The 14862-nt window shown below is 34.4% G+C and overlaps 1 protein-coding gene across 2 annotated transcripts in view; it reads left to right on the forward strand.

Annotated features, from left to right (window-relative positions):
* Window positions 1-711: 711 nt before the first annotated feature.
* DIO2 (iodothyronine deiodinase 2) overlaps window positions 712-14862 on the forward strand; it is a 109403-nt gene continuing 95252 nt past the window's right edge. Inside the window, exon 1 of one of the 2 annotated variants that reach the window (XM_056810613.1) lies at window positions 712-945. The gene's annotated coding sequence lies outside the window, so the exon portion shown is untranslated. The remainder of the gene's footprint in view (window positions 946-14862) is intronic. The other variant, XM_056810612.1, reaches the window with a different exon arrangement.

A 14862-nucleotide genomic window follows, 5' to 3' on the forward strand; every position in this document is an offset into this window, starting at 1 on the left:
ATAGACTATGTAGTTGAGTTGATCCAAAATGTATTCCATTTATACCATAACTGAACATGTAATCTATCATTTTTTGCTTAAATATTTTTGGAGAGAGGAAATTTCCCACATTCATAGTTAACCAATTTTCCTTTTATATACCAATATATAACCATAAGACTGTGATTGCATGGAAGTTTTTCCTTACATTGAACCTAAATCAGACTCTATAACTTCTGGCCATTGTTCATAGTTTTATCTCTGAGACTCAGTAGGACACATAATCCATGTATATCCAAATATAAACTACACATAATTATTCCATGACAGACAAAAAACAACTATCACATACTTCTCCCCTCACCCGAAGTCTTTCATTCTATATGCTAAGTACTGCTATTTACTTCAAAATATCCTCTTACATTTTCCAGGTTGATTTTGCCAAGCAAAACTTTGGCCTTTCAGAGAAAAAAAATATACTCAAAGAAATCATAGGTGCTGCTCCAAAAACTCCCTCTACACAATGCAGAATAATCTCAGTGGATTAAAGGCCATTGTGAAAAATCTGGAGTAAAAAAGAAGAAATTAATCCTACTTTTATATTCCATACCCAAGTGCTGATGAATCAAGTATTCTTCATGTATTTGTAATTTTGTATTTACTATTCTAGATAAAAAATTTTGCCTTTAAATGTCCCTGTGAAATTCCTATTTGCATTACAGAAACACTAGGATTCTACAGTCAACAAACATTTATGAAGTACATACTAGTACCAGTACACTGTGCTAAGTAATGAAGATACAAACAAAAGATAAAAGACCTTGCCCTTGAGGAGTTCACGATCTAATAATCACAGGACATAGTTTGGGAAATACTGGCATAAAAAAGAAATGAAACATTCCAAAACTCAATACAGAACTAAATATGGCTGTGGCAGAGAAATGAAAACAAATGTGAAGGAAGGGGGTAAGTAACCACTCCATTCTAGAGTTTATGAGATAATACCCTATACAACCTGTCCCCTAAACTCTTTTTTTCCCAGCCTCTTTGGTGTTCTTTCTTCTATGTAGGCTGTTTAGCTAAACTCTCCTTTTCTTGTTTCCTCACTCCCAACAATCTAACATCTATCTATCTTTATGCCTTTGTAATGGGCTTTCCACCAGCTTGGAAAGGTTCCTTTCTTGCCTCTGTCTTATAGGTCTCTTTCTTCCTTTAAGCTCAAATACTATCATCTACAAGAAGTTTCTCCTGATTCCCTCAACTACAAATGCTATCTTTCTCAAACTACTCTTTAAATACCTTATCAGTTTGGTAGATATCCACATTTATTAAGCTTATATTTTTGCCATATACATTATATAGTTGGGATTGTCTCATTATTTAAAAAAAACCATCCCCTACATTTGGTGTCTAGCATAGTGTCTAGCATGATAGTAAGACCTTAATAAATATTTGTTCATTAGTCAAGGAGAAGAATATGGAACATAGTGTGACTTTTTTTAGATGTTTTTGAAAACAGTGGGTTTAGAATATTAGATAGTATCCCATGGACTATCCCATTCTTTAGGGGAAGTCATCATAGGAAGGATGGGAGATATTCAAGAATGAAATTCTATAGACACAAAGGGAAATAATTGTGGTGAGCAAGGAAACTTAAGATTTGTCTGTAGAGATGTGAAATTGCACAGAGATCTCACCAACCAACTTATATTTCAAAATAAATATACATAAGTTGGAAACATGGCAAAGTACCAGAAAATTAATACAAATGTGGTACAGGCTTGTGAAAACTGTTAAGAATGCTAAAGATGATGACATGATGGTCTACTTAAAGAATCCTAGAGATTCAACCAAAAACCTTGTCAAAATAATCAACAACTTTAGCAAAGTTGCAGTATACAAAATAAACCCACATAAGTCATCAGCATTTCTATATATTTCCAACACAGCTCAGCAGCAAGAACTAGAAAGAGAAATCCCATTCAAAATCACCTTAGACAAAATAAAATACTTAGGAATCTATCTCCCGAAACAAACACAGGAACTATATGAACACAGCTACAAAACACTCTCCACACAACTAAAATTAGACTTGAACAATTGGAAGAACATTAATTGCTCATGGATAGGATGAGCCAATATAATAAAAATGACCATCCTACCCAAACTCATTTATCTATTTAGTGCCATATCCATTGAACTTCCAAATTTTTTTTTTCTGATTTAGAAAAAACCATAACAAAGTTCATTTGGAAGAACAAAGGATCAAGGATATCCAGGGAAACAATGAAAAAAAATACAAAGGAAGGGGGCCTTGCAGTCCCAGATCTCAGACTATATTATAAAGCAGAGGTCATCAAAACAATTTGGTACTGGCTAAGAGATAGAAAGGAGGATCAGTGGAATAGACTCGGGGTAAGTGACCTCAGCAAGACAGTATACAACAAACCCAGAGAACCCAACTTTTGGGATAAAAATACACTATTTCATAAAAACTGCTGGGAAAATTGGAAGACAGTGTGGGAGAGATTAGGTTTGGATCAACACCTCACACCCTACAGCAAGATAAATTCAAAATGGATGATTGACTTGAACATAAAGAAGGAAACTATAAGAAAATTAGGTGAACACAGAATAGTATACATGTCAGACCTTTGGGAAGGGAAAGATTTTAAAACCAAGCAAGACTTAGAAAGAGGCACAAAATGCAAAATAAATAATTTGGAATACATCAAATTAAAAAGGTTTTGTACAAACAAAACCAATGTAACTAAAATCAGAAGGAAAGCAACAAATTGGGAAGCAATCTTCATAAAAACCTCTGACAAAGTTTTAATTACTCAAATTTACAAAGAGCTAAATCAATTGTACAAAAATTCAATCCATTCTCCAATTGATAAATGGGCAAAGGACATGAACAGGCAGTTCTCAGCCAAAGAAATAAAAACTATTAATAAGCACATGAAAAAGTGCTCTACATCTCTTATAATCAGAGAGATGCAAATCAAAACAACTCTGAGGTATCACCTCACACCTAGCAGATTGGCTAACATGACAGCTATGGAAAGTAATGAATGCTGGAGGGGATGTGGCAAAGTAGAGACACTAATTCATTGCTGGTAGAGTTGTGAATTAATCCAACCATTCTGGAGGGCAATTTGGAACTATGCCCAAAGGGCACTAAAAGACTGTCTGCCCTTTGATCCAGCCATAGAACTGCTGGGTTTGTACCCTAAAGAGATAATAAGGAAAAAAACTTGTACAAGAATATCCATAGCTGCACTCTTTGTGGTGGCCAAAAATTGGAAAATGAGGGAATGCCCTTCAATTGGGGAATGGCTAAACAAATTGTGGTATATGTTGGTGATGGAATACTATTGTGCTAAAAGGAATAATAAAGTGGAGGAATTCCATGGAGTCTGGAACAACCTCCAGAAAGTGATGCAGAGCGAAAGGGGCAGAACCAGGAAATCATTATACACAGAGACTGATACACTGTGGTACAATCAAAGGTAATGGACTTCTCCATTAGGGACAATGCAATGTCCCTGAACAATCTGCAGAGATCTAAAAAACACTATCCACAAGCAGAGGATAAACTGTGGGAGTAAAAACACAGATGAAAAGCAACTGCTTGACTACAGGGGCGGAGAGGAAATGACTGAGGAGAGACTCTAAATGAACACTCTAATGCAAATACCAACAACATGGAAATGGGTTCGAGTCAAGAACACATGTGATACCCAGTGGAATCATGCGTCAGCTATGGGCGAGGTGGTAGGAGGGGGGGAGGAAAAGAAAATGATTTTTGTTTCCAATGAATAATGTTTGGAAATGACCAAATAAAATGTTTAAAAAAAAAAAGGATGCTAAAGATAAGAATGAACTGAAGCTGGCAAGAGAAGCTAAAGACAATACAAAGGGCTATTTTAGTTACAGTGGGAGCAAAAGGAGGCTCAGAGAAGTGATATAGGACTTTTGATGGTATAGGATAGAGTGATAACCAGCAAACAAAAGAGGAAAGAGTTCTTGTTTCTATTTTCTCTGAAAGAAGAAAATGACACTGACACTACAAATGATAAAATAAATATGAATAGAAGGGAGTTGCTACCCAATATAAATAAGAAGAGATAGTAAGAAAGCATTTAGTTGCCCTTGATGAATTCAAGTCAGGTAGTCTAGATGAACTACAAGAACTTGAGTCACTCTGAGGGATATACGAAAGATCATGAAAAATGGGAGAGTAACATAAGAGTTGAGAATATCAAATATTGTCCTGTGTACACCACCCCTCCATCTCCCATCCCAAAATGGAAGAAAAATTCTGTAATCCAAAGACCAGTAGATTTGACTTCTACTCCTGAGACAATCCTTGACAGGGTCATTAAAGAAATAGTTGGTGAATATCTAGGAAGCAAAACAATAATTACAAAGAATAGTAAGGCTTTACCCCAAATGAACATCATTTTCATTTTTCTAACTTTGGTGCACACACACACACACACACAACACAAACACATAAAATCAAGACCCCTTGTATTCTATAAGAAGGCATGGATAGATTAATTATTCTGAAGAAAAATGAGAGGTGTTAGTAGACTATAAGTGCAATATGATTTAGCAGTGTGATGTGGCAGTCAAAAAATGTAATGTAGTGTTGTGCTGCTTTAGGAGAGGCAGAGCTTCTAATGCCACAGAGAATATCAGGGTGATTATATTCCCCTTGTACTCTGCCATCATCAGATTTCATCTGGAATATTAATTTATGGACATCATAGTTTGAAAAAAGAGATCAAGAAGTTTGAGAGTATCCAAAGGAGGGCAACTAAGATGGCAAAGGACAATTTATGGGTCTGTTACCTAACCACTTTAAGTCTCAGTTTCATACTTTTAAAAATGAAGATAAAATGCTTGAATTATATACCACAAGGTAATTCTGGGGAAAGGAATATATAAAATTTGGAGAGATATATAAATGCAAAGAATTTTTGTTAGTTTGTTCAGATCCATGGCTAAATTGGTATTGGGAAATCCCAAGGTAAATATTTCCAATCCCACTCCCCAAAATGATTTATTAATACTACTTAATGTTAGGAATTATTATTATTATTTTATAAAACCATAAAGAATGGAAGAAATAAATTGGTTAATATTGTTTAGGTTCCACTCCAGTTTAGAAAAAATCCCTAGACTGGTCTTTTCTTCACTTAATTTCTTAAATGTCTAGTTAGAATGTCAGAAATAAGAAACACAATAGAGATTTTTTCCCCTCATGAATACTTACTTTAAATTTGGCTTTGAGAAGATATTGGTGGTTGTCAGATGGTAGGAGTCAACTCCAATAACTGCCCACTCATCCCTTGGGGATAAGTAGCTGCTAAGAGGATGAATGAACAGGGCATCCAAGAAAGAGGAATCGTGCAAAGACACAATAAAGAATACTGACTTTCATACATTTTTATTTTTCGTTTCCTTGGTGAAATCCATAAAGGAGTAAGTGATAATATCAAGAGTAGTTCAAAAAGATAATCTGTAAATGAGAGCTTGAAGAAAGAAAACATTTTATTTTATTTATTTTTCCCTGGTAAGTAATAATATTGGAAATCATGGAAATCTTGGGCAAAGATTCATCATTTCGTCCCCCAAAACTCTGCCACTTTCATTTATGTGCTGATGAATTTAATACCTTTTGGCCTCATTTTTAGATGAACATCATTGGGTTATTTGGATGTTAGCAAGAAAAATTAAACTTCTGAAACATTTTATTCAGGATTTTGTAAAGGTAGATGTTTCATTGCATTTCTCCGTAATGAATTAAAAAAACTAGAAAGGATGCACATTTATCTACAGGAATCTTGTCTTTTATGTCTGAGATGCATTTTACTGTTGCTTAGAAGCTATAATAAAGCTTTTTATCTCTCCCTGTATTGATAGCTGGTTCTTTTCATGTATCTGTAATGAGATGAACACTCCACAAGTCTCAAACATAGATGCCTGACTATTAATTTCCTCCTTTTTCTGGGATTGGGAGCCACAATTAAGTTCAGAATATGAGAAGGAAAATTTGTTTATGGTACTGAAGAAAAAATAAGGGATTTAGGTGCAAAAGCCTTGAGTTCTAGTCCTATCTTTTTCACTAACTAGTTCTTTGCCTTTGCACAAGTACGTTTTTTTCTTTTTTTTAAATTATATTTTATTTGATCACTTCCAAGCATTATTCATTAAAGACATAGATCATTTTCTTCCCCCAACCCCCACCCCCCATAGCCGAAGCGTAAATCCACTGGGCATTACATGTTTTCTTGATTTGAACCCATTGCTATGTTGATAATATTTGCATTAGAGTGTTCATTTAGAGTCTCTCCTCTGTCATGTCCCCTCAACCGCTGTATTCAGGCAGTTGCTTTTCCTCAGTGTTTCCACTCCCATAGTTTATCCTTTGCTTATGAATAGTGTTTTTTTCTCCTGGATCCCTGCAAATTGTTCAGGGACATTACACCGCCACTAATGGAGAAGTCCATTACGTTCGATTATACCACAGTGTATTAGTCTCTGTGTACAATGTTCTCCTGGTTCTGCTCCTCTCGCTCTGCATCACTTCCTGGAGGTTGTTCCAGTCTCCATGGAATTCCTCCACTTTATTATTCCTTTTAGCACAATAGTATTCCATCACCAACATATACCACAATTTGTTCAGCCATTCCCCAATTGATGGGCATCCCCTCGTTTTCCAGTTTTTGGCCACCACAAAGAGCGCAGCTATGAATATTTTTGTACAAGTCTTTGTGTCCATTATCTCTTTGGGGTACAGACCCAGCAGTGCTATGGCTGGGTCAAAGGGTAGATATTCTTTTGTCGCCCTTTGGGCATAGTTCCAAATTGCCCTCCAGAATGGTTGGAGCACAAGTACGTTTTTAAAATATTGTCACCTTATCTTTAAAATAAGGGAGTGAGACTAGATAATCTACAAAGAATCTTTTAGCCCCAGCATTTTGTGAGCTATGCTTTTAAATTTACTAAATATAAAAATTTTCTGAGAAGTCTAGAAAAGAATTATACATTGGATGTAATGATTGAATCAGTCAGAAACCATGGATTTAAATTATGGCTAACATTTACTAGCTACGTCAGACAAGTCATTGAACCCCAGTACAAAATCAAGATTATAATTGCATCCACATTAGAGGACTGTTGTAAGAATGACATGAGGAAACCTTCAAAGACTGTACATAGCTAAATTATTGAGAGCACTTCAAGATATGCATCAGGCAATATACATTTATTAAATATCCACTATCTGTCAGGCACTATACTAAGTAACAGTGATATGAAAAGAGGCAGAAGAGAGACTATATTCTCAAAAAATTCACAATTTCATGGAGGAAACAAACACATACACAAAGCTATACATACATATATCTTTATACACATAAGTTGTATACAATATAAATAGAAAATAATTAACAAAGTCTAGGCACTAGAACTAAAAGAGGTTGTGAAAAGTTTCCAGTAAAAAAATGAGAGATTAATTGTTCTGTAGAGGAAACCAGTAGCCAGATGGAGGATGGAGAGTTCTCCAAGCATGTGGGACTGACAGAGAAAGTTCCCAGAGCTGAGGGAAAGATTGTCTTGTTTATGGACGAGCAAGGAGGCCAGTGTCACTGGATCAAGATGTTGGAAACTAGAACATAGTATAAAAAGACTAGAAAAGTAGAAAAAGACTTTGCATGTCAAACAGAGTATTTTGGCTTTGATCATAGAAGCCATAGAGAACCACTGGAGTTATTGAGTAGGATGTGATATGATGCAACTTTTGCCTTAGGAAAATCACATTAGTGACATTGAATGATGAATTAGAGTGGGGAAAGATTTAAGGCAGCAGGATATTATCATGTTGCAGGAATAAATTAATGAGTGCTTGCATCAGTAAGGACAGTGTCAGAGGAGAGAAAAAAAAGTTGAGAGATATTGTAAAGGTGAAATTGACAGGCCCTGACAATAGATTGACTATAGGTTTAGGGTAAAAGATAGTGAGAAGTCAAAGACGACATTTACATTGTGAATTTGAGGGACTAGGAGGATGGTGTTGTCCTCTTCAGTAATAGGGAAGGTAGAGAAGACTTTAGCAAGAAAGATAAAATGATAAAATGAGCTCCATTTTGGACATGTTGATTTTAAGATGTTTGCTAAGCATCCAATTCAAAATGTCTTAAGGAAGTTAGAGAAGCAGAAGCAAGAACCAAGGCAAAGTAAAGGCAGGGACTCACCTGAACTCTCCCAAAGTATCCTCCAACCAACTTTAAAATAATACTTCAAAATGAATTCTGAAGAAACAGAACCAACAGAAGGATAGGATGAAAAAAAAATTTTTTTTCCATCCAAACACAACTTGGGAGATTGGCAGGAAAAATCTGCCACAGTGATGTGAGAGTGGAGTGCAGTCCAACACAGCAGGCTTTGGAGGATGGCTGATTGGATCTCTTAGCTCACAGATGATAAGGGGACTGGCTAGGAGAGTAGTGACCACATGTCTCCTTAGTTTATACTGCCTTGGAAAAACTGAAAACTTGCAGAACTCCAGGATAACTCTGAAATAGGAACACAAAAAACCTGAAGTTTGGAATAATATGTGCTCTACTCAAGGAGCAGAGCCCAACTTTTACATGGAGATAAAAGTCAAGTAATAGACTAGAAAAAAGCAAACACCAAAATAATAATTAAAGAATCTGACTATGAAAATTATAATGGTAAAAGGGAAGATCAAAACACAAATTCAGAACAAGACAACAGAGTGAAAAGAGCGGTATACAAAGCCTTAAAGAAAAATGTTAATCGTTCTTGGTCCCTACAAGAATTTCTAGAAGAACTCAAAAAGGATTTTAAATAATAATAACAAACTGCTAGATAACTGATTTAAAAAAAAGTTTATCATTATTTGGGCAGTTGGAGTATACACATACAGAAGGTCTATATGCCCATTCTTTAGTTCTCACCTTCTTTGGTTAGATTTTTTCCAGGATTGTCCATTCTTTAGTTCTCATCTTTTCTGGTTAGATTATATCTTTTTGGGTTACTTAACACCTCTTTTGGTAAGTTCACCTTTTGTAATTACTTAACACCTTTTTTGTGGTTAATTCACCTTTTGTAGTTACTTAACTTTTTGGACTTAAAATCTAAAAATAGATTGTAGCTTACAATTCTGGCTTCACTATAAAGGAAGAGCTAAGTACCTTCATTGTTATGATCAGATTACAATTTTATCTTTACAATAAAGAGCTAAGTATCTTCATTGTAACAATCAGGAGATAGCTAAATCCAATCTTCACAATACATATTTTGTTGCATATAGAAATTTATCTTACCCTAAAAGGAAGTAGGATAGGAATGTCTAAAGAGAAAGATAGAAAGGAGGAATGATTGTGGTAGGTGGTGGTCAAAAGCAAAACACTTTTGAGGAGGGACAGGGTGAAAGGAGAGAGAGAAGAGAAAAGAAAGGAGATGCTTTTAGAAAATCATGCAAGGACTTACATTAACTGATATGGAGTGAAGTGTGAAAAAACAGGAGAAGAGTGTTACATAGCAACAGAAATATTGTAGGATAATCAACTGAATGGTTTATCTATTCTCAATAATATAATTATCCAAGAGAATTCTGAAGGACTTATGATGAAAGATGCTCTGCACTTCCAGAGAAAGAATTGATAGAGTCCGAGATTGAGGTGTACTTTTAAAAATTTTTTTTCTTAATTTTCTTTGGGTTTGGTTATTCATTTTGTTCTACATTTTCTTTCATAACATAACTAATGTGGAAATATGTTTTGTATAATGGTATACAAATAATCTATATCAAATTGCTTGCCATATAAATTGGGAGGAGGGAGAGAATTTGGAACTTAAAATTTTAAAAAAAATTTTAAAAATTGTTTTTACATGATATTGGCATAATCAAATATTGAAAAAAGAAACAAAAAATAAAGATAATTGGAATGTGAGATTGGAGATCAGTAGAGGAATTGGATTTGGGCAACATAAGTAAAATGAGAATCTTTAGCAAAGAGATGGTAATTAAATTCATTGGAATTGATGAAATCACCAAGTGAAATAGAGAAACAAAAGAAAAGGTGGCTCAGGACAGAATACTATGAGATACAGTTAGAGGGCATGATCTTGATGAGGATCCAGCAAAGAAGACTAAGAATGAATGGTCAGATAGGTAGGAGGAGAAGGAGGAGAGACTGATGTCTGAAAATCTAGAGAGAAAATAATAGGTGGAGAAGATGATCAACACTATCAAGGCTGCAGAAATTTTGAAGAGAATCAATATTGAGAAAAGATTGTTGGTAACTTTGTAAAGAGTAGTTTTGGTAGAATGCTCAGTAGGAAGTAAGATTATAAAGGATTAAGAAGAGAGTCAGAGGAGAAGATGTGGAAGTGCCTCTTGCAAAAGGTCTTCTCAAGGACTTTATCCATATAGAGCAGAAGAGGTCTAGGATAAGAGTAGGCAGGCAAGGATGGCTTACATTGAAAGTTTTCCAGGATGGAGAAGCCATGGGCATGTTTTTAGTTAGCATGGAATGAGCCTGTAGACAGGGAAAAGATGGAAAATTATTGATAGACTGAAGATGACAGAGGGGGGTATTCTGTTGGAGGAGTACCAAATACTTTGATGAAATAAAACTGCTAGATAACTGAACAACTTATTTTTACTTATAATTCAAAAGGATTCATGCAAGGTTCTTTTTCTTAATTAAAAAGAATTCCTACCTCTAATGGAATGCCACCTATCCAAGAATGGTCAATATACCAAGAATGGTATTGGGCTAAAGAAAAGGATAGGCAAATGTTTATACAAGACATCTTTTATTTTCTCTTTTTAAGGGCAAGAAATTTTAATTGTTAGCCAATGTCACAGAGATTTCTATTGTCTTCTAAAGCAAAAGTTTCACAGATTTATGAAATGCCCTATGGAAGTAATTGACAGGAGACAAATTCCATAGGATCAGAAAGTGTTGTTAAGTGTACTTTTAGCAGTCCATTCCCATGGATGAAATCAGAGACCTCAAAATTGAAGGTGAAATATTATAGAATAAGAATATAGTTCTATTATCTGTTATCATAAGATTATAAAACTTAATTTGGATAAGAACTTAATGACCACTGATTCCAACTCATTCATTTAATGAATGAGGCAACTGAGGCTCCGAGTGGTTAATCATGATTCTTATCTCATATGTGAGCAATGTGGTGGAGTAGTAGAGAGCAATGCCATACAAGGTAGAATAACTAAAGACTTCATGATTCTACCTCTAAATTATTGTGTAATCATTACTTTTCAACATTTAAAAAATATATTGATGTATTTTGTCAAATGCTTTTTCTGCATTATTGCTATAATTATATAATTATTAAAAGATTTGTTCTATCCCAACATGTATTTGTTATATTCCAATAGTGAACAAACCCTTCATTTTTGGTACATATTCAACTTAGATATAATATATAATGGGTTAAATATGTTGCTATATACTCTTTACAAATTTTTTACTTAAAATTTTTAGTCCATATTAATAAGAAATATTGGTCACCCATTTCATTTAAATGATCAATTTGCTGGCATATCATTTAGGGAAAGTTTTAGATAATATCCTTTATTTCCTTATTACATATTATGAATGATGTTTAATTTTTTTAAATTGACTATTCTGTATTATCAATAAGATAATTTTTGTATATTATATAAAATATCTAAAATAGATATATTATTTATCAAGTGAACATTTTTCAATATTTTAATGCTTTTCAGAAATTTCATTTCTTGTGTTTAGTTGTGATTTTAAAAATTTATTAAATTTCCAGCTTGTTAGTTGTATGGCCTATTTATTAACTTGTTCTTTTTTTTCTCTTTTGTGGATGAAACATTTTAAAGAAATAAATCTACCTTGAGAATGCTTTTATCTTCTGCCTAAATGTTTCCAATTCGTTATCTTATAATTGTTATTTTAAATTTTGTTCATTATTTTTGACACTCCTCATACTCTTTTTCTGGTAATATCTACTATAAGAAATAGTAACTTCTCCCTTAGTTCTAATTTCTTCCTTAGTGTAATCCATTTTTCCTTTTCTTTTCTTCTCTTGAAACCAAAATAACAAAACAAAACAATAATAAGGTCTGGAATTTATGTTTTTTTATTCCTTCTGTGACTGTACATCAGGGTGATTATGAAGGTCCTTGGTCTATTCTTTCTCTTTTAGAATGTAAATACTTTACCATCATTTAGTTCTTATAAATTGATCAACTTTTCCCTTTTCTTCTTGTGTCCTGTTTTTGTTTAAAAATTCTACCCATTTATTGTCTTTTCATCAATAACCATAGAAGTCTTCTATTCTACTTAAGTTACATTACTTCATGTGCCCTTTACTCTCAATGAACCCATTCCTGGAGAATTATAATCAATTTTTCAGAATGCTATTCTTGCTTGTATACCTTTTTTCATTTGTCTGTTTGCTATATTGCATTGCAAGGTCTCCTCTCTTTTATTTTTAGTGTAGTATATTCTTATGTGATCTGGATTGTGATTCCTTGGCACTTGAATTCTTTCTGTATGCTGATAGGATTTTTTTCTCTGATGTGATAGTTCTCAATTTTGGCTATAATATTCTTGGATATTTTCAATTTTGTCCTTCTTTAAGGAAGTGACTGCTGGATTTTTTTTTCTATTTCAACTTTGCCTTCTGGTTTTAATAAAGAGAGATAATTATCTTTTATGATTTCTTGAAATTTAGTATCCAGGATTTTTGTATGGTCATGGTATTCAGGGAATCTAATAATATTTTCATTATCTCTCTTGAATCTATTTTGTAGGCCATTTGTCTTTAATGTTAAATAACTCCCATGTTCCAATTTTTGTAGTCTTTTGCCTTTGTTTTTTAATATTTCTCATTGTCTCACTGAATCAATAAATTTTCTGTGCACTGGACTTTCACTATTTAGGTCATATGGCTTCTTTTCTGTTATTGATTTTCCTCCCAATTATTTCCATTAGTTCTAATTTAATTTTTTTTATAATCTTTGGTGTCATTTTCCCCATCTGTTCTTTGATACCTTTATAATCAAGCAATATTTTTTTGCCCCTTAGGCTCTATTTGTACTTGTAGAGTTACTCACTTCTCCTTGGTTAACCTCTTTGGCTTAACCCATAATATTTCTTCATTTTATTTGGTGTTTTTTTTTTTGTCTATTCATACTTTCAACTTCAGCCTTGATTTGGGACTTTTGGTGAAGAAATTTTTTTTTCCTCTTGGAACTCTTGGGTGAAGAGGTTAGACCTCAGTTTTGTCTTTTCTACAGTCTGGATGTTACTATTTCTACCATCTCCCTGCTTTAATTTTAAATGAGGGGACTGGTTCTGGATCTCTTTCCCCGTCTATTTTTGCAATCATCGTCTGGGACAGGGTTATGGGGCAAGAGTTGGAACCAGGACCCATTCTCTGCTTCAATCCCTGGTTTCTGTGTCTGTCTTCTGGTGGCCTAATGTAGGTGCTGGCCAAAGCCCAGTCTCTGTCTCCTCCCTCTTGTGCAATCCCTCACTGGGAGTTGTCATTGTCTCCTGCTTGGGTCCTGACAGGCCTCAACCAGATATTAAAGGCAGAGCTGGCTTCAGGCCTTTTGGAGGGCCCTCAACCACTTCTGCCTTTTCTTTGTTTCCTTGATCACCTCACCAGAAACCAAATTTTGGGTGTTTTGGTTTTATACCTCTTGAAACGGGCTGCCTGTATGTCTCTTCATCTCCATCTCTTTGGAAAGTCTGTTTTGTTTTCTGCTCAGGGCAAGGCAGGCTAGAGCTAAAATTAGTGGGCTTTGAGTTCCTTCATTATATCATGCTTCTGATCAGAGTTCCTAAAGGCTTCTGGTTTTTGCAGCATTTGATTGGATGGAGATACTTACTGGTCTTTCCCTTTGGGTTTTATGATCAGTTTCATGGGATGCTCTTTCTAATATTTCCTAGAGAATTTCTTTGTGCTTCTGGGATTATCTATAGTTTTTCACATTGCCATATTTATTATTATTGAGTTACTTCAGTCATGTTTGATGTTTTGTGATCCCTTTTGGGATTTTCTTGGCAAAGATACCAGAGTGGCTTCCATTTTCCTCTCCAAATCATTTTTACAGATGAAGAAATTAAGGCAAACAGGGTGAAGTGACTTGCTCAGGTTCATACAGCTAGTAAATGTCTAGAGCTGGATTTGACCTTGTTTTTACCAGAAGTTTATTTCTAGCAGTTAGAGTAAGGCACTTAACACTCTGAGGGTTTCTTCATTTATAAAATAGCGAATCACTCAGGATTATCTCTAAAGTTCCTTCTTGTTCTCATAGTCTATCATTATAGAAATGCTTCTCATCAAAGAAGCCTTAGGGCTCTCAAAGTGCCAGCTGAAAAAATGGAAAAAAGTAACTCATTCAGGTATTTGATCTGACTGATGTTTTCACTTTTCATTTTTCTGTCATATAAACAGAACCCTAGATTCCTGGGTTAATGTGGTTCCTCGGTTTGATATGATGATACTCTAAGGGTTCCATTTTCTAATATTTTTAAATGAAGATTGAAACACAGCTACACTATCTCATCTTCTATGATTATCCCTTGTCCTATAAGTCTTCCACAGATATTTCCCCAAAGTATTAGTAAACCGTTTTGGGGCATTTTAGTATTTTGTGTTTGCTTGTGTTAATACTTTGGTTTTTCATTTTTTGATCACCAAATGAGCAAGCTACTGCCAATTTCTGTCATATCTTAGTAATATTGTTTCTGCCACTTGTGTTCAAATCATCATTTGCTCATATGGCATTTGCTACTTACATCCACAGTGTGCCTCTCCATTTCC

The sequence above is a fragment of the Monodelphis domestica genome, chromosome 1 (assembly GCF_027887165.1).
Source record: "Monodelphis domestica isolate mMonDom1 chromosome 1, mMonDom1.pri, whole genome shotgun sequence".
In the NCBI taxonomy this organism is placed as follows: Eukaryota; Metazoa; Chordata; class Mammalia; order Didelphimorphia; family Didelphidae; genus Monodelphis; species Monodelphis domestica.